This window comes from Anopheles merus, chromosome 3R, assembly GCF_017562075.2.
Source record: "Anopheles merus strain MAF chromosome 3R, AmerM5.1, whole genome shotgun sequence".
In the NCBI taxonomy this organism is placed as follows: domain Eukaryota; kingdom Metazoa; phylum Arthropoda; class Insecta; order Diptera; family Culicidae; genus Anopheles; species Anopheles merus.
In genome coordinates, this window is record NC_054084.1 from 23,376,877 (window position 1) to 23,395,284 (window position 18,408).

The window sequence follows — 18,408 nt, forward strand, 5'->3', positions numbered from 1 at the left end:
TTGGATAGTTCTAGTTTTAGTCGTAAGATGTTGCCATAAAATTGGTCTCTTTATTCCGCTGGCTATTTGGTAATACTCCCGCGGTTTGTCTTTCGAGCCCTTTTTAAGCTTTTCCCAAAGCTTTTTCTCCCTTTTCTCCTATCTCTTTTTCTCCTAAACAATTCCTAACGCTAATGTCGACAGGTCGTTGGAACCCTTCTATCATGCTGTTGTAAGGTTCCAACAATGTCCCCCCAAGTGTGGCACAGTTGATACTACCTGACGTTTCACTTCAACTGTCGCCTCACTTCCTTTGTAGACCTGTCATATTACGTTCGCGAGTGTTGTTGTCATTCGCCTATTACATGTGGTTTTTCAGATCCGATTGTTTTCACCTCAACGTTTTTACAAAATACTCGCGTATATTGTGCTTTTATTGGTGACGGTGTATCGTTAATAACCCTAAATCACACCGCCGCTGTCATTTCCTCCCCGCTAGGCGTTATTGTTCGTCCGGCTTAGTTAAGTATATGTACCTTCCACCCGCTGCTACGGCTAAAACGAAATTAATTTAGTTTTAGATTTAACAACGTTTCATACCATGGGGTGGACTGGAGCTTCTTATCATCACATGTTTGCATTTGTTGCCTCCGATCTACATGCAGGGATTCCGAGCTTCCTCCAGAGACGACACATACTAGCACAGAAGCTAGAATAACATCGCTCGCTACCCCCAGGACAATCGCATGGCAATCGGATTGAACGCGCAACATTTTCCATACAATCCGCAGTGTTGCGTTTCCTTCGCGCCAACTTTGCCTGTATTTTCAATGAGTCAAGCGATTTTACCCCCTCCTACACGCATTGTATCCTACAGCACGCTTGACGCGGAAACGTTCACCACATACACACACATCTCCACACTCAGCGTACGACATCTTCCCTCACAAATTTTGTGTTTCTACACTTATTGTTCAAAAAAGTAGTAGCACTTAGGATCTGAATTTACAAACAAATATCAAAATGTTATGTTCTGCTGATATGATATTGCACTGAATTTAATTGCACTACATTAAGTTTTTACATATCTTTCGTAAAAGTTCGTCAGAGTATGAAAATGTCGATACAATTTGTCATGAATAACTTAAATTTTAAGATTTTCGCGCATAAAATTATGACGCGCGCTGTGTGTGCGGCGGCGTAATCCGCTACTCGTATAGCCGTCTCGCTTCTTCTTGTGTGTGCTTCACCGTTGCTCACCGCTTCAAGAACATTGCTGCTCACACACACGTCAGTCTGTGGCAAACAATTGGAGGGGAGGATGTGTCGGTTTGCTCCAGAAATCGTGTGTGATTTTGGTGTTCTGGATTTGGTTCCATCGCAGTTTGTTTTGGTGAAATTGAAATGGTAAGAATCATCAACCGATGTAAAAATGTGAGAGTAAGATGATGCTGATGGTGACTGATGCTTTTCTTTGTTTCTTTTCCTGCTTTCATCCACTGATGGCGTCGAGCATCGCCGAGGATGTGATCGAATGCGGAATATTCTAAACGAGGAGCTTCATTCCGGATTTTGTTCGAAATAAGGTGAGTTATGATAACACACAAAGCATACGAAAAAAGAGTGAGTAATATTATTCTTAACTTTCATTTTTTCAACAGCGCTGAACTCATCCTCCAGCTTACAACGAACGGTCAACGGATGAGGAAGGAGAGGAGGGACGGCAAAGGTACACGCACAAACGTGCACACATCAGCCTTGTCGGAGAACGAGAACACGGGAGGGGGAGGCCGGCAACGTATGGAACCTCTTCATTTACGCTCCCTCGTGCGTTCGTGCGTGCGTGCGCGCACGCGTCTGTGTGTGTTTGTGTATGTGTGTGCATGCCTGCGTGCGTGGTTGTGTGTGTGTTTTTGCCGCTTCGCATAACGAGATCCTACGGGATCACCTTGCGAAAAACACTAGGAGAGGAGGGGGGTAGGTATATGTGTCTCTGTGTGTATGTGTGCGTGCATGGTTGTGTGTGTGTTTTTTGCTGTTTCGTGATCTCCTACGGAATCACCTTGCGAAAACACGAGGGGGGGAGGAGTGGGGTGTGTGTTTGTGTGCTTGGCTGCGTGCGTGCGTGGCTTTGTGTGTGTGTTTTTGCGTACGCGTTCTCCTACGGGATCACAGTGCGAAAAACACCATGGGGAGGAGGAGGTGTGTGTGTGTTTTCTTTTCTTTGTCGTTTCGCACTCTCCCGCGGGTGCATAAAAAGGAAGTGGAAAAAAAAAAAAAATGATCAACAGATTCGTAAGTGTGTTTGAACTCATTGCTATCCGAAAAAATGCGAGGGGGGCTCTTGAAATGTAGTACACATGTATGCAACATGTATCGTGTCGTCGCGACGGTGTATCTCGCCCAATCCGTTAAGCCTGAAAAGTGCTTCTATCGGATCGTCTAATCGGGCGCCATTTAATCAATCCGTTAGCGAAAAGTCGCATGGATTTTGGTACCGGGGTACCTGCTCAGATGAACCATTTGCGGATCCGTTGCGTAACGGTAAGCCGGATGCGCCGTACTATTACGGCGTCGCTGCTTCGCTTGTACGAGCTGCTGAATTTGGGGCTGAATACGAAGTAGCTGGCTCGCCTCTGAATTCACTGCTATACTGCTCGATCTAATGTAGCTTCTTCTGTTGAGGAATAAGTTCCTTTGTGCCACTTTTCGTACCATATTGACACCGGGATGGGAGCCAAGCCGATATCACTAAGCAGACCATCAACCAGCTCAACCGTCCATCCATCAACACCTTCGATGAGATCGTCCTTGTTTTCATCCAATCAAAGCACATTGGTCGAGGCATCATCGTCATACACCCATCCCCGATACTAGCTATTTGTAAAGACTGTGTGGGGAGCCTTGAGTGTGTAGTGTATTTCAAGTGAACCGCGGACTGGTGGTTGTTTTTTCTCGTGCGTGATACGTGAGCGGAATTTTCTTTTTTTCTCCGGTGTGACTTATACCTCGAGCGTGTCACGTTCCGAATTTCACACTCGAGGTCAGTGGCATAATCGGTGTGCAACATGTGTTGCGATTGTGTTGCGTTCTCCAGATGAATCGCACTTCCTAGAATGTTCGCTTCTCTAAGATGCTGCGCGTGTATTGTACAGGCCGACATCGTTTGGCTGTGTTGTGTTGCACAGCTCTAGGTAGTGTGCGTGTCATAATCAAGTAGTTCATGACCCTCGGTCCACGAAAAGCCATTTTCCTTTGCTGTGGTCTGCCTCAAATGATGCTTTATGCCGCGAAGCCACAATTCTAATTTTGTTTCGAATTTTACCGGTGTGCCACGGTAAAACGTTTTCATCATCGAATTTCCGCAGCTTGCGCTGACGCAGATATCTCTTCTGTTGTCGTCTTTCGTACGTAGATCAGTTAACACGACATCACAGCACCGAAAGCAAAACACCAGCACCGAAACAATGCAACACCATTCATAGCGAAATATGCTATGATCGACAAAGTAATCATCGGAACCAGAACCAGCACCAACATCGTATCAACATCTGGCCAAATCAAACCTCTAATAAATAACCGTAGCATAAACATAATAACCATAGCATAAACAATGAAAAGTAGGGAACCTAACATATATAACATGAAATAAGGAAATATTAGGCAGTTCTAAACAACATCTTGAACTGTGAATATGTGCGCGACAAATTAAAAAAAATAAAATTATTTTTTTATTACAATTCCAACGCATGTGTTCTTAACTGATCTCATCCCTTCCGTCCCGACCCGTGAGCTTTGCGTTGCTCACCCGCCTTACTTTGCACCTGTTTGTGAGGACTCGCGTCTCCTGCTTCAGAGATGCTCCTCAAAGTGGCTACTTCCGACGTGATGATTTTGCGACGATGTAAGGTTCCCGCCTTACTCTGCACCTGCTCATAAGGCGTCCAATTTCCATTTGCTGAAATGCACCTTCCGGGGGTGACTACTTCCGACGAGATGGCAGCTTCGCGCAATGTTCCCGTGTGGAATGCTCCGCTAGGGTCGATGGAGACGTACTTTCGTTCCATCTTTGGACTCGTCTTTCGGTACCTGGTTCCACCCTTCGCATACGACGCGTACTCAGCCTTCCTCACACTCGTCACTTGCAACACGGGTTATCTTTTATGCGAATAGAAACACACGCGCGACTTACTTCGATTTTGATCTACGAAACGATTTTTGACTCAATAGTTGATCAAAATTTTTGGAATGTTAAAAAACGAAGCGGAAAAATAATTTAATGCCGAACATTTGGATAGTTTTAGTTTTAGTCGTAAGATGTTGCCATAAAATTGGTCTCTTTATTCCGCTGGCTATTTGGTAATACTCCCTCGGTTTGTCTTTCGAGCCCTTTTTAAGCTTTTTCCCATAGCTTTTTCTCCCTTTTCTCCTATCTCTTTTTCGCCTAAACAATTCCTAACGCTAATGTCGACAGGTCGTTGGAACCCTTCTATCATGCTGTTGTAAGGTTCCAACATTGGGGCCCTTTCCGTTTGAAGCTCGTAGGCTGAAATTTCAGTCTGTCAGCTGTTTGCATTGTATAGCAGTTTTCGAGCAGCTATCTAAGTGAGTATAATATACAGGTGGGCTTATCCCAAGGTGTATGAATTTAGAAGGCTGATTTTTATCGCTTCTGCTTCTGAATGAAGATTGTAAGAGTGTTTTGAGTATTCGTCAAGCCTCCAGAAAGCTCGTTGGAGCAAAAGTTTTCACTCGTTCTGTCAAAAAGTGATATTCAAATTTGGTTATAAAAATGCTATGAGACCACCTGGACTATATACACTTTGATTCCAGATTCGATCACCTGATTTCTTTAATGCACCTTGGAATAAATGTAAACAAACCCGTGTTTTCGAGCAGGTACTCGAATCTAATTCTAGCTTTTAGGCTAAAATTTTCTAGACTGAAAATCGCAGGCTAGTTTTTTGTGTGGTTTTGTATGGATTGTTTACATGATTTCAGCCTCCAACTGTCAAACTCCATACAAAAAACTAACTAGAATCGTGAAGGCCCCCATTGACAGCAGATTCAATCATCTTATCACAGAAAATCCAACCATGAGTATTTTGCGGAAACACAATAGCCTCCAAACGTAATCAGTATATCAAATTCATTAATACCACAGATAAAGATGATTTTTTTTGAGATAAAATCTTATAAACCAGAAATCGAACCTTTGACAGATTATAAGCAGCTACAGAGAAAATCTTAAACATCTAGGGAACGAATATAGAAAATTCATAACAAAATTCATGTAGAAAATATTCCACAGATAGCAAGAGAAGAGTTATAAAATTTTATCACAAAATACCTTCTTATATACCAAATTACAAGCAAATACATTCACAAACTGAGGAAATGCAATCGGAGGTAGCAAAGATGTTTAAAAAAATATTATTTAACATTCTGTTTCGTCATATAATTCACCGATACTATTAGTACCGAAGAAATCAGTTGAACAAGAAGAAATGGCGTTTAGTAGTGGATTTTTGGCAGTTAAACAAGAAAATTTTACTAGACAAATTCCCTTTACCCCGCATAGACACGATACTAGATCAGTTAGGAAGATACAAATATTTCAGCATATGAGATCTGATGTCAGGGTATCATCAAATCAAGCTTGATAAAAAATCGAGAAAATATACAGCTTTTTCCACACCTACCGGCCACTATCAGTTTACACGAATGCCATTTGGACTCAACATCAGCCCAAACAGATTTCAAAGGATGATGGCTATCGCTATGACTTACACGTGTCGTGCGCGCTTTGTGTCTTACGGTGCGTGTTGGCACGATATCTACCTCGTGCAGATCAGCAGCTGCAATGTTTATCAAAACAACGAGCTGCGGCCAAGACTGATCAGCTGTTCGAGAAATAGGCGCCATCGAGAAAGTTAGGCCAGTAGCAAAAGTCAAGCGACAGAAAACAGACTAATTTTTAAACTGAGCAAATACATCCGCGTCCTTTAGGGTCCGCCCTTAAGGACATAAGTGCTTTTTTCGGTCGTAGTGGCAAGACACCAAGGTCACCCCCGGATGAAAACGCACAGAGTTCTGCATCACCTGCAGTGGTTGCCGTTGAAGAAACGCCGGTTGAACACGCCTTAGTCAACATGGAGGCTGAAGAAGGAACGTTGTTGGCGTCGGAGACCGTAGAACAGACCATGGTGCAACTCCCGTATTTAGTTCCCCCCTCCTCCAAGGAACAGGAGCTTGCTTCCAGCATCAGTAAACTGCAAGAAGCTCTGGCGGTTGCAAGAGAGTTGCATGAATTCACCAAGGATCGGAACAATGTACATGCTCCGATCAAAAAGGTGTCGGTGAGCATCCTGTCGTCGCTAGCCTGTATTGAACGGGAACTGCTTACCATGAAGATGAGGGTGGAAAGGATCAAAAAGGCGTCTATGAAACCCAAGGCAGGCCTTACAACTACACCGATCTCGGGGAAGATAAACATGAAGGTGAGAACACCAGAGGAAGCAGAGGAGGTAAAACGGGCAAAGAACGATGCCCCAACTTTTAACCAGCCAGCCTCAGAACCTAGTGAAGAGCAGGAGAAACCAGAGAGTAGCGAGTTATGGAGCACGGTGGTCAGCAAAAAGACCAAACGTAAGGCTACAATAGATTCGGCCACAGATGTTAGACAAGGTAGACCTGGTGCATCCAATGGTCCAACTAAACTCAAAGTGGGTAGAAAGGAGGTGTCGTCATGTAGAACAATTGGGCATCGAGGCTTTAGAAAAAAGCACAAAACCAGGATCGACGGCAGTTGTCAAATGCGACGAATGTTGCTGGTATTTGGATATGACAAATAAATTGTTTTCGTTTGATAAACATTTGTTTAGCACTAAAAAAATGTATTTTGCATCCACACTCCATAAATGGGCAATTTACACGTAATAATGCAACTGCTGCCTGTAAACAAATATCGACGGCTGTTGTCAAACTGAATCTCAAAATGGCAACATGCCAAACGCTAAGAAGACACCTCCTCTATATTCCACCTTGAACTAAACTAACCTCATGGCGACCGAAAACGAAGGCGATTCTAGTCGAGACAAACGAAGTGTCTACACACAAGGACATTCTTCGAAAACTGAAGACTGATCCCGAGCTAGAGCCGTTTGGCGAACAAGTCACACGAGTTAGGAGTACCAAAAATAGAGGTTTACTCTTTGAGCTAAAGAAGAACGATGGTACCTACAGTGAAGATTATTCCGAGAAAATTCAAAAGGCCATTGGAGAATCTGGTAAAGTAAAAACCCTTGGGCAAATGGAGACTGTCGAAATTCGCTATTTCGATGAAGGGACAGAGGCAGCTGATGTCGAACGAGAAGTGCGAAATCAATTTACCTGCACTGAAGGCTGTAAATTATAAGTAAGAATGAAATCTTCTTTCTCGGGTATGCAGACTGCTGTTGTGAAACTTCCAGCAAAGCTAGTGCCGGCGATGACAGCAGCAGGAAAAATACAAATAGGCTGGTCAGTCTGCCCAGTGCGGGTCAGCACTCCGAGCAGTAAATGCTACCGCTGCTGGCAAACGGGCCACATCTCGCAAGACTGCAGGGGTTCAGACAGGAGTAAATGCTGTCTGCGTTGCGGAGATGAAGGTTACTTCGCTTCTGCGTGCCAAAAAACCCGTCGATGTGTGTTCTGTCCAGCTCGATTCAACGCGCATCATTCGAGTGGAGCATTCTGCCCAATGACGAAAAAAAACAACATTATGGAAGCAGTCCAGATAAATCTGAACCACTGTGAAGCAGCCCAGGACCTCCTGAGCCAAGTATTTTTTGAAGAGGAGGCAGATATTGCTATTATATCAGAGCCTTACAGGGCTCCAATCGGATTTACGAATTGGGTGGCTGATAAAACTGGCGCAGCAGCAATTTGGGCGATACAAAGATATCCCATTCAGCGGGTTGTTTCAAATACGTTCGAGGGCTTCTGCATAGCCGAAGTTAACGGAGTATTCTTTGCCAGCTGCTATGCACCTCCTAGCTGGGAACCAGAAAAATTTAATGACAACAACAGCTTTAACAATCTATGTGTAGCGCTAGAGGGATGCAGTCTTTTGGTGATTGTCGGTGATTTTAATGCCTGGGCTGTCGAATGGGGGAGTAAACGGACGAATAGCAGAGGAGAGGCAGTGCTCAAAACTGTTGCCCAACTTAATGTAGTTCTGGGAAACGTCGGCTCAACCGCTACCTACAGCAGAAACGAAAGGACATCTATAATAGATATTATGTTCTGTAGCCCATGTCTGGCCTGGCACCTACAATGGCGCGTCAGCGATACTTTTACAGGCAGCGACCATCGTGTGATACGGTATGCTGTCGACAAGGGCCATAGGAGTAAACTAACGTTGGCGTCGACAACCTTCACGCTAATCCCCGATGTAGCAATGTGGATAAACCGGAAACACGGTGACGTGGATTATTTTGTCACGCAGATGCTTTCTGGCCACGGGTGCTTCAGGAGCTACCTCCACAAATTCCGGCACGCCTCTTCACCTCGATGCCCAGTATATAAGGACAAAGTTGAGACTGCGGAACATGTAATGTTCTACTGTCCACGTTTCCTAGAGGAGCGCCAGCTGTTTGACACGAAGTGCAGAACCGCCGTAAGGCAGACCAACCTAGTGCAGATGATGCTACATAGTGAAGAGTTGTGGCAAACGTTTTCCAACAGTGCTAATTGAGAGGCAATAGCGACAGCGGTAGAGCACATGAAGATACCCCCGCACTTATGCAGGCTGTTGAGGAATTATCTTGACGCTTAAAACTAATTCCATCACCGCAGGCGTACCCCAGGGATCAGTGCTTGGTCCCACACCCTGTGGAAGGTCATGTATGATGGAGTACAGACCCTCCCCCTCCCTCTTGGTGTCAAAATCACTGGTTTTGCAGACGACATCGCTCTCACCGTCTCAGCTGTGTCTATTGAGGAAGTAGAGCTGCTCACCACTGCACAGTGGGCAACGGCCATACAAACGCCGGGATGAAAATCAATTCCTCGTGCTATTGCAGTTTTTCTTCATTCAATACCATTGCTCTTACTACACAGGGCAGTCCTGTACTATAATTGTCAAGACAGCGAAAAAACGTTTATAATTATCGCTCACAACATTAAATTATTGTGTAGTACTTAACAGCATCAACAATTATTGTTAAGAAATAAAACAAAGGCGGAGTAAGTTCGTTACTAAAAACGATTTTTGAGTATTACGCGCTAAAAATGCCGAGTTTTTCATGGTTAGTTTTGAAAAGAGCTGATTCCTATCTTACGATCTTTTTCAAACTGTTTATTTCGGTTCAGCTTTGTTTATTATCCCTGTTTGTTTCAAATGCCCGTTTATGACAGGTAGTTCGATACTTGTGGTGTATAGCTCATACAACAACATGTCAAAATCGCTCGCGCTATTTTCAAGAAAAAGTTCAATAATTTTCGGGGTCGCGGATGGTCGCAGCTAATTTCAACGTCAAAACGTAGGAAAAATGTTGATCTTTCCTATGATATACGACACACGAGTGAAATCGAGTCGAATCATAAAAAAATTCACTCTCGAAAATGAAAATATCCAAAAATTCGGCAGTGATGTTTGGTTTTAAATCATTTATGAACTTTAAAAACAAGTTTTTGCAAAATATTTAGACATAACATCATAGTATGACAAAAAACCTTTCCAATGAAACTTTAATTATCAAAATCTAACCATCATATACTAAAATATGATGGTTTATGTTCGGTCGAAAAATAGCTCAAATTTGGGACAAAAAACACAAAGTTTACACTTTGATGGCCTATATCTCAGTGAGTTTAAGATAAAAACGTGAAATATTTTGGTTTCAACCAAGTTTAAGTATCTATGTTAAGAAAATGATTATGGTGTTAACCTGCGATGAAGTAGGTTTTCCGATTTTTATACAGGCGTTTGCCCAATGTGCACTGTTGCAGTCGGTCGGATCGACCGGTGGATGTGGGATGTAAAGCTAGAGATTGCGCATGCGAAGACTGAGTTCATTGTCATCAGCAGTCACAAGGTGCACCACAAAGCATCGATAACGGCAGGACCTATAAAAGTCGAGTCTACCAGATTGCTGAAGTATCTTGGGGTAGTCATTGATGACCGACTGAAATTTAAGAGCCACCTCGAGGAAGTCTTCAAGAAGGCCATATGCTGCGGTTACGAAGTGGAAGGCTCCCTTTATACGGCATTAAGGACGTATGCAGCCACTGAGTGACTGATGAGCGGTTAGCAGATGAGAGAGCGCCAGACGCTCGTGGGACACCGTCGGGAACACAAGGCTGATCGTTGAATAAAGTATTGTGTATTGTTTATTACATGTTCGGTGTAATATAAATTGTATACTCTCGGCCATCCGAACACAACACCATGAAAGCAGTAAATGAACTAGTGGCATTCACCCCAAACATTGGCGGACCTAGTAGCAGCATTAGGCGCCTTCATGCTAACTATGCCATCTCGTTGTTGAGGTACGGAGCGCCGGTTTGGGCGCATATACTAAAGGAGAAGCAGCACCAGAACACCGTGAATAAGGTGCACAGAAAGTTGGCCATGCGTGTTACTAGCGCGTACCGTACCATTTCGTACGAAGCGGTATGCGTTATTGCGAGCATGATGCCTCTCTGCATCACCCTCGAGGAGGACTCGAAGAACTTCCGGAAATCGCGTGCGGGGAATCTTTCACCGAGACTGCAAAGAAAGCCTCAAGGCAAGCATCGATGCGGCAATGACAGAACGAGTGGAGTAGCTCGTTGAACGGAAGATGGACCTACTTGCTGATTCCCGACGTTGCAGCATGGCTAGAAAGGAAACATTGTGATGTGGACTACTTTGTCACCATAGTTCTTTCCGGCCATGGCTGTTTTAGAAGCTATCTGCACAGGTTCAATCGCGCTTTCCGTTTTAAGTTCTGTCAGCTGTTGTATAGCAGTTTTCGAGCAGCTATCTAAGTCGGTATAATATACAGGTGGGTTTATCCCATGTTGTATGAATTAACAAGGCTGATTTTTTTCGCTTCTGCTTCTGAATGAAGATTTTAAGAGTGTTTTGAGTATTTGTAAAGTTAACAGAAAGCTTGTTTGAGCAAAAGTTTTCAACTGTTCTGTCAAAAAATGATGGTCAAATTTGGTTATCAAAACATGCTTTGCGACCACCTGGACTACATACACTTTAATGCTATATTCCATACCCTGATCTCTTTACTGCACTTTGGGATAAATGTAAACACCACCTTGTTTTGCCATTTCTCGAGCAGGTACTCGAATCTAATTCTAGCTTTGCGGCTAGAATAATCTAGACTGAAAATTGCAGGCTAGTTTTATGTGTGGTTTTGTATGAAGTGTTTACATGATTTTAGCCTCCAACTGTCAAACTCCATACAAAAAACTGACTAGAATCGTGAAGGGTACCATTATTGAGATTTTCTGACTGCCAAAGAACTGTCAAACTCAATTCAGCTTGAGTCGTGTTGAAAATCATGCTGAAGAAATAAAAAAATATTATGATGAAAATAAAATATCCGATTGATGTTCAACACTATTTTCAAGCGTTGAATAACAATGTTTACATTCTAAAGTGACTTGGAAAATTCTGTAATATTTTTTATTTCTTCAGCAATAAACGGTTCAGCTCATTCTGTCTCCAACCGTCGATGCGATCGGATGCTTATCACGATCGCTCCACAGCAACAGATCGAAATCGCTTCAAAGCCGAAAGTTCACCGACTGCCCTTTTAGTAGTATCACTGTGTGTCCTGGTGGTGAGTGTGAAGTCCTACTTGTGTGTAACGAGTGTGTTTCGTATAACGCACCACATGCCTAGCGTAAGCAGTGTGGCAAGTGTGTATTGTGCTGAGTGTGTAGAGTGTAGAGTGTACATAGCACCGTTACAGTCTCCGCCTTTGTGAGTAGACATCAGTGCGTGATGATAGGTTGATGACAAAGTTCTAGTAGTTTTGTACGTATTAGTATTTTGTCCTTGTTTTTTTTTCTCTTATTTTTTTTCTTATCTTGCATTTCTCTCCGCGGTATTTCTATTAAATAATTATATCTGTTTGCCCCCAACTGTTGTGGCCAATATGGCCAATATGGAAATTGTAACGATTTCCTCTGATGAAGGGTTCACTACGGTATCCCATAAGAAAAGGAAAGCACCCGTAGTAGTAGAAGAAGGAACCAGTTGCAAAAAAGTTCTTGCTACCGTCACACCAATGTCGACTGACAAAGCAAGACATCGTGAATACCCATCTTGCTACCGGGGAGACTTTCGTGTCTTCATGATGCCCGGAAAAAGTGAGCTCAACCTAGTGGCTATAACTGCATCCCTGCATAAAAGCTATCCTGCGGTAACCGATGTATTTCGTGTTCGTACTAACCGGATACGAATCACCGTTAGCGACCGAATGCAGGCGAACGCTATAGCAGCTGATCCACAATTCACTGATCACTACCGGGTGTATATCCCAGGTGGAATAGTTGAGGTAGCTGGTGTCGTAGAGGATCTGGATATTCCATCCGAAGAACTGCTAAAGTTGGGAATGGGTGCTTTCCGGACTCTTTCCACTCCAGGGGTGAGGGTGATTGCGGTGAAACCACTTTACACCTCTTCCACAGTAAACGGGCAAAAGACGTACACGGAAACAAAATCAAAGCGCGTTACGTTTGAGGGAACTGTACTCCCTAGTTTCTTGGTGTACGAAGGACTCCGCGTCCTCGGATTGCACTGCAGCGCCATTCAAATGCGCTCAATGTAAAAATCATTGGCGTGAACTAAACGAGTGCCCGGTGTACAAGAAGTCCCAAAATGAACTAAACAAAGCCCAGTACCAATTGGCCCGTGGGTCATATGCTGCAGTTCTAGCGAATGGTAGCTCGACCGAAAACACATACACCGTGCTAGCTGAAGAGTTCACATCGGTAAACCAGGAACCAGTCCCTAAAATCTCGGAGGTGATAATAAGAGTGAAGAGATCCGCGAATCGTCGTCGTCCTAGGAAACCCCCTATGAAGGCTACGCCTCCTAAGGAGAAGAAAACTTCTCTACGTTATGAGAAGAAAAATTCTCCTCCCCAGGCACCACCTCGTCTAGCACGTGCCCCTCGTCCCAGAAAACCTAACAATCCTTCGCTGGACGAGGATCTTCCATCACTCCCTTCTCCTTCCCTCCCCCGAAATCCCCAGCCCAAGCCTGAGCCAAAAAAGAAACCTCGACGAAAGGTTCAGTCGCTGTCCATATCAGAAATGATTGACTCAATTATTACAGCGCTGGCTTTTCCAGAACCATTGAAAAGCATAATTGCTATGACACGACCAATGTTGATCAGCGCAATAAAGCAATGGCTTGGGCAATGGCCTGCTTTGAGTTCGTTGGTACAATTGGAACATTAACCCGTCCATGGCTAACATACTCCAATGGAATTGTAGAAGTTTTCTTGGAAAAATACATATGTTTAAAGTACAGGTAAACAAGCACAACATAGATGTATTTGTCCTATCAGAAACTTGGCTTTCCCCTGATAAAAAAGTTACCTTCCACGGATATAACATTATACGCCAAGATCGAAACACTATAGATAGGGTTAGGCGTGGTGGGGGAGTACTCATAGGAGTACGAAAAAACATACAATTCTTTCGAATACCCCTCCCCTCATTACTAATTATTGAATGTGTCGCAATCCAGGCAAAGATAGACGATCTTGATTTATCCTTTGCATCTGTATATATCCCACCGGAAGCCGAGATTGAACTGGAGAAGATCAAAAAGGATCTTGAAATAATAGCATCTGCAATGAAAACACCTTTTCTTATCCTGGGAGATTTCAATTCTCATGGATACGACTGGGGATGCACACGAGACGACTCACGTGCTCCAGTCATTAGGGACTTTTGCGACAACCATAGATTGATAATATTAAACTCCGGCGATGCTACTAGAGTGGCAGGGCCTTCGGCGCGTGACAGTGCAATAGACCTGTCTCTATGCTCAGTGTCGCTTGCTCTGGATACTTTGTGGAAGGTTATCCAGGACCCTAATGGCAGCGATCACTTACCGATTGAAATTAAAATCACTACTGGAAGGCGCCCAATCAATAGCATACCGGTCAACTACGACATGACAAGGAATATTGATTGGACGAGATACAACGCACTTATGTCAGTGAGGCTGCCATCTGTGACATCCATGTTTGACCCACTAGTGGAATACAAAAATCTCGTAGACTGTGTAAACGAGTGCGCTCTTGCAGCCCAAACAAGAGAGCCCCGCCAAATAAGGACGCATACCAAGCCTCCCACTCCTTGGTGGGACAGAGACTGCCAAACTGCATACGTAGCGAAGCGAAAGGCATTTGGACAATATAAACTCCATGACTCCATTGCCTTATACGAAAAGTATAAGGCACTGGAGAGAACATGTAAAAACTTACTTAAAGCGAAAAAGAGAGGATTTTGGCGCAAATTTGTCAAAAACCTCCCGCCTGACACTTTGCTACGTGCGTTGTGGACAATGGGTAGAAGGATGCGAAATAGCACAATTACAAATGAGAGCGAAAGATTTTCAGGAGACTGGCTTTATCAGTTCGCCGAAAGAGTCTGTCCAGATTTCGTTCCAACGCAGAAATTTGAACAACATGCGCCTTGCAGTGATCCCAGCTTGGATGCACCTTTCTCCATGGTCGAGCTATCCCTAGCTCTCCTTTCTTGCAATAATTCTTCCCCCGGACTGGATAAGATTAGTAGTAGTCTTCTCCGAAACCTTCCAGACGTGGCGAAGAAGCGGATATTGATGATAGTTAACAAAATGATAGATCTCAATATAGTCCCGCAAGAATGGAGAGAGGTGAAAGTAGTCGCCATCTTGAAACCCGGCAAACCGTCATCAGAGCACGGGTCTTATAGACCTATATCCCTACTATCGTGCTTGCGCAAATTGTTCGAGAGGATGATTCTTTTTCGATTGGACAACTGGTTGGAGTCTAACAACTTGTTGTCCAGTACCCAATTTGGTTTCCGCAAAGGTAAGGGTACAAACGATTGCTTAGCGCTTCTTGTCTCAGAAATAGAGCTGGCACATACTCGTAAAGAGATGTTGGCCTCTGTATTCCTAGATATAAAAGGGGCATTTGACTCAGTATCGATTAGCATACTAGGTCAAAAACTTCAAAACGCGGGGTTAAATCATAAACTAAACACTTACCTTTGCAACCTCCTTTCTGAAAAAGCAATGAATTTCGATAATGGTCTCGCTCAAACAAGACGTATCAGTTATTTTGGACTACCACAAGGGTCCTGTTGAGCCCCATTTTATACAACTTTTATGTAAATGATATCGATTCATGTCTTGCCCCAAACTGCAACCTAAGGCAATTGGCAGACGACGGTGTTGTGTCAGTCGCTAGCAACGACATCGTAGGTCTTCAAAATCCTTTGCAAACCACGCTGAACAATCTGGAAGCGTGGTCAAACAACCTAGGTATCGAGTTTTCCCCAGAAAAAACTGAAATGCTTATTTTTTCATTTCACTACGATACACCAAAAAATAGGCGTGAGAACGTGTACAAACCAAAGTTTGACATATATTTATATGGAGAAAAAATCACGATTGCCCAAACTTTTAGATACCTAGGGGTTTGGTTTGACAGCAAAAATGTGTGGAGGTCACATATAGAACAACTGGCAAGAAAATGTGCCAAAAGAATTAACTTCCTCCGAACAGTCGCGGGATTCTGGTGGGGTACACACCCACTAGATCTCCTAAGACTGTATAAGACAACGATTTTATCCGTCTTGGAATATGGTTGCATATGCTTTCATTGGGCATCCAAGACGCATTTAATAAAACTAGAACGCATACAATATCGTTGTCTTAGAATTGCGCTGGGATGTATGAAATCCACCCATAATATGTCCCTAGAAGTGATGTCTGGAGTGATGCCGCTAAAACTACGTTTTGAACAATTATCGCTTCGCCTTCTACTTCGTTCCACAGTATCTAATCCACTAGTGATTGATAATTTCAAATCCCTACAAGAGGCAGGTTCTAACTGCAAAATCATGAAGATATATCAGGATTTTGTATCTTTACAGGCTAACCCTAGTGCTTCACAAGCAATCAGCTGCGCCAATCTACCGGAGTCCTACAATTCCCTTTTGGTAACTGATTCCTCTTTGCAAGAGGAAACAAAGAACATACCAAACGATCTTCGCTGGAGGACAATTCCCAGCATTTTTGTGAACAAGTATGGCCATCCCAACGAAAAACAATATTTTACGGACGGATCCTTTTCAGACGTGGGCACGGGCTTTGGTGTATATAATACATCCAAACAAGCCTTCTTCAAATTGAGACAGCCATGCTCAATATTTGTCGCAGAGTTGGCTGCCATATTTTACGCGTTGCTTCTAATAAGCGCGAGCCCTCCGGATCAATATTATATATTTACTGACAGTCTCAGTGCTGTCGAAACTTTGAAATCCGTGGAGGCGATAAAGAGCTCTGATTACTTTATTAAAAAAAATCTAGAAACACTAAGCTCTCTGTTCAATAAAGCGTTTCGAATATCGCTTGTCTGGCTACCTGCTCATTGCGGAATCCCTGGCAATGAGAGGGCAGATCTCTTGGCCAAACGAGGCGCCTCTGAGGGCGATTCCTTTGAACGATCGATTCAGCCTCACGAATTCCTCCGCTTCCCACAGCAATTATGCATGGCTCGTTGGCAGAGCATGTGGGATGCCGATGATCTCGGGAGATTTCTTTACTCCATCTCTCCTAAGGTGACACAACGTCCATGGTTTCAAAGCCTACAGGCAGATCGTGGATTCATTCGCATGACATCAAGACTCATGTCAAACCACTATGCGATGAATGCACATCTACAACGTATAGGGATCGTCGATACAAATGTATGTAGCTGTGGCAAAGGATTCCACGACATCGAGCACGTCATATGGTCATGTGTGGAGTTTGAAACAACAAGACCCGCACTACTATCGACGGTTCAAGCAATAGGGAGGAACCCTGAAGTCCCAATACGTAACATCCTTGGTCAAAGGGACTACGAATACGCGAGAATTCTGCACAAATATGCTAAGGAGGTTGGCATCACCTTGTAATCACGTACCGAACTTATATGTTTAGAGACCCAATAAATGTATAGGTATGATCATGTATGGCTTAGGGTGTATGAGCGTTCGTGTGCATGGGTAGGTGTCTGCATGGGTGTGCGTGTGTGCATGTGGATTTTCTTTATATCCACATCTACACACGCATAGCCATGTGGACACTTATTGGTGTTCTCGCGCGTACATATTTACCCGGTTATGTATGATTGTACCTATTAGCATATTTGTTAGTAGTAACCTTAGTGTGTAGTATATTGTCTACGTTGTATGTTAAATTATGTTTAGTGATCCTCGGGCAGTCTGAACACATAACCGACGGTTGGGGCAGAAGCTCACCACCATGACGAGCTCAGAGTGGTGATTTAGAACAACCAAGCCATCGCGGAGCACTAGACAACCCGGATGCTGGAAACCATCGCTCACCTAACACCTGTAAAATACGGTGTCGATGCCATATACACTAAATCCCTGCTCCCTTGGATGGGAATACTGGAATTCCCCATAGACACTATGGAAAGAGAACGGCTGGCATACAACAGAATCCGAGCCCACCCGGAATAAGGTGCACAAAGCCGAGCAAGGAAATGTGCTTCGGCCAGCCCATAGATATTAAGAAATACAATAGAACCAACAATGTTAGATTTAAGTCTAGTCCATAATGATACGGCCAACCAGGCCGTCCTTACGAGAAATAACAAAAAAAACGGTTCAGGCATGCAAGCCGGCTTCAAACGGTGAAAAAATGATAGCTTGAAAAATTAAAATTTTAGAATATATCTGAATTTTAGAATAAAAAGTTGTTTGAGTTTGAAAATGGAAAACATACCTGATTATATCCAATGACGTCAAAAAGCTTCCGTTTCTATAAAAAAAAAGAAAAGTTTTTTGAAAACGCACGGCCTATTGAGAAATCTTCTGCATTGAGAAGAAATTGGATTGAACGTATATTTGTATGGTTTGGAATCAACTAATGGATTAGTACGATCGCTTAGAGAAAAGTTGCACATCGATAGTGGATTTGTGCATGCATAGTAAAAGAATATTTGAAATCTTATTATAGTTTGAACAAGTCCCTAAATCAATAATCAGGTGAAATTGGTACTCTTACGATTGGTCTCGTCTCGGAACATTTGTAAAATATTTTTGTTTCAATTTTATCCAAAAATATGTCTAAACACAATAAATCATAAAATAAATTCAAGAAATAATACTCCAGTTATTATATTTTAACTATAAAACATGCGCTGA

The 18,408-nt window shown here is 43.3% G+C and overlaps 1 long non-coding RNA gene across 1 annotated transcript in view; it reads right to left on the minus strand.

Annotated features, from left to right (window-relative positions):
• Nucleotides 1-18,408, minus strand: part of LOC121595444 — a 57,694-nt gene that overhangs the window by 30,302 nt on the left and 8,984 nt on the right. Inside the window, exon 3 of the long non-coding RNA XR_006005166.1 lies at nt 17,987-18,022. This is a non-coding gene — a long non-coding RNA (uncharacterized LOC121595444). The remainder of the gene's footprint in view (nt 1-17,986; nt 18,023-18,408) is intronic.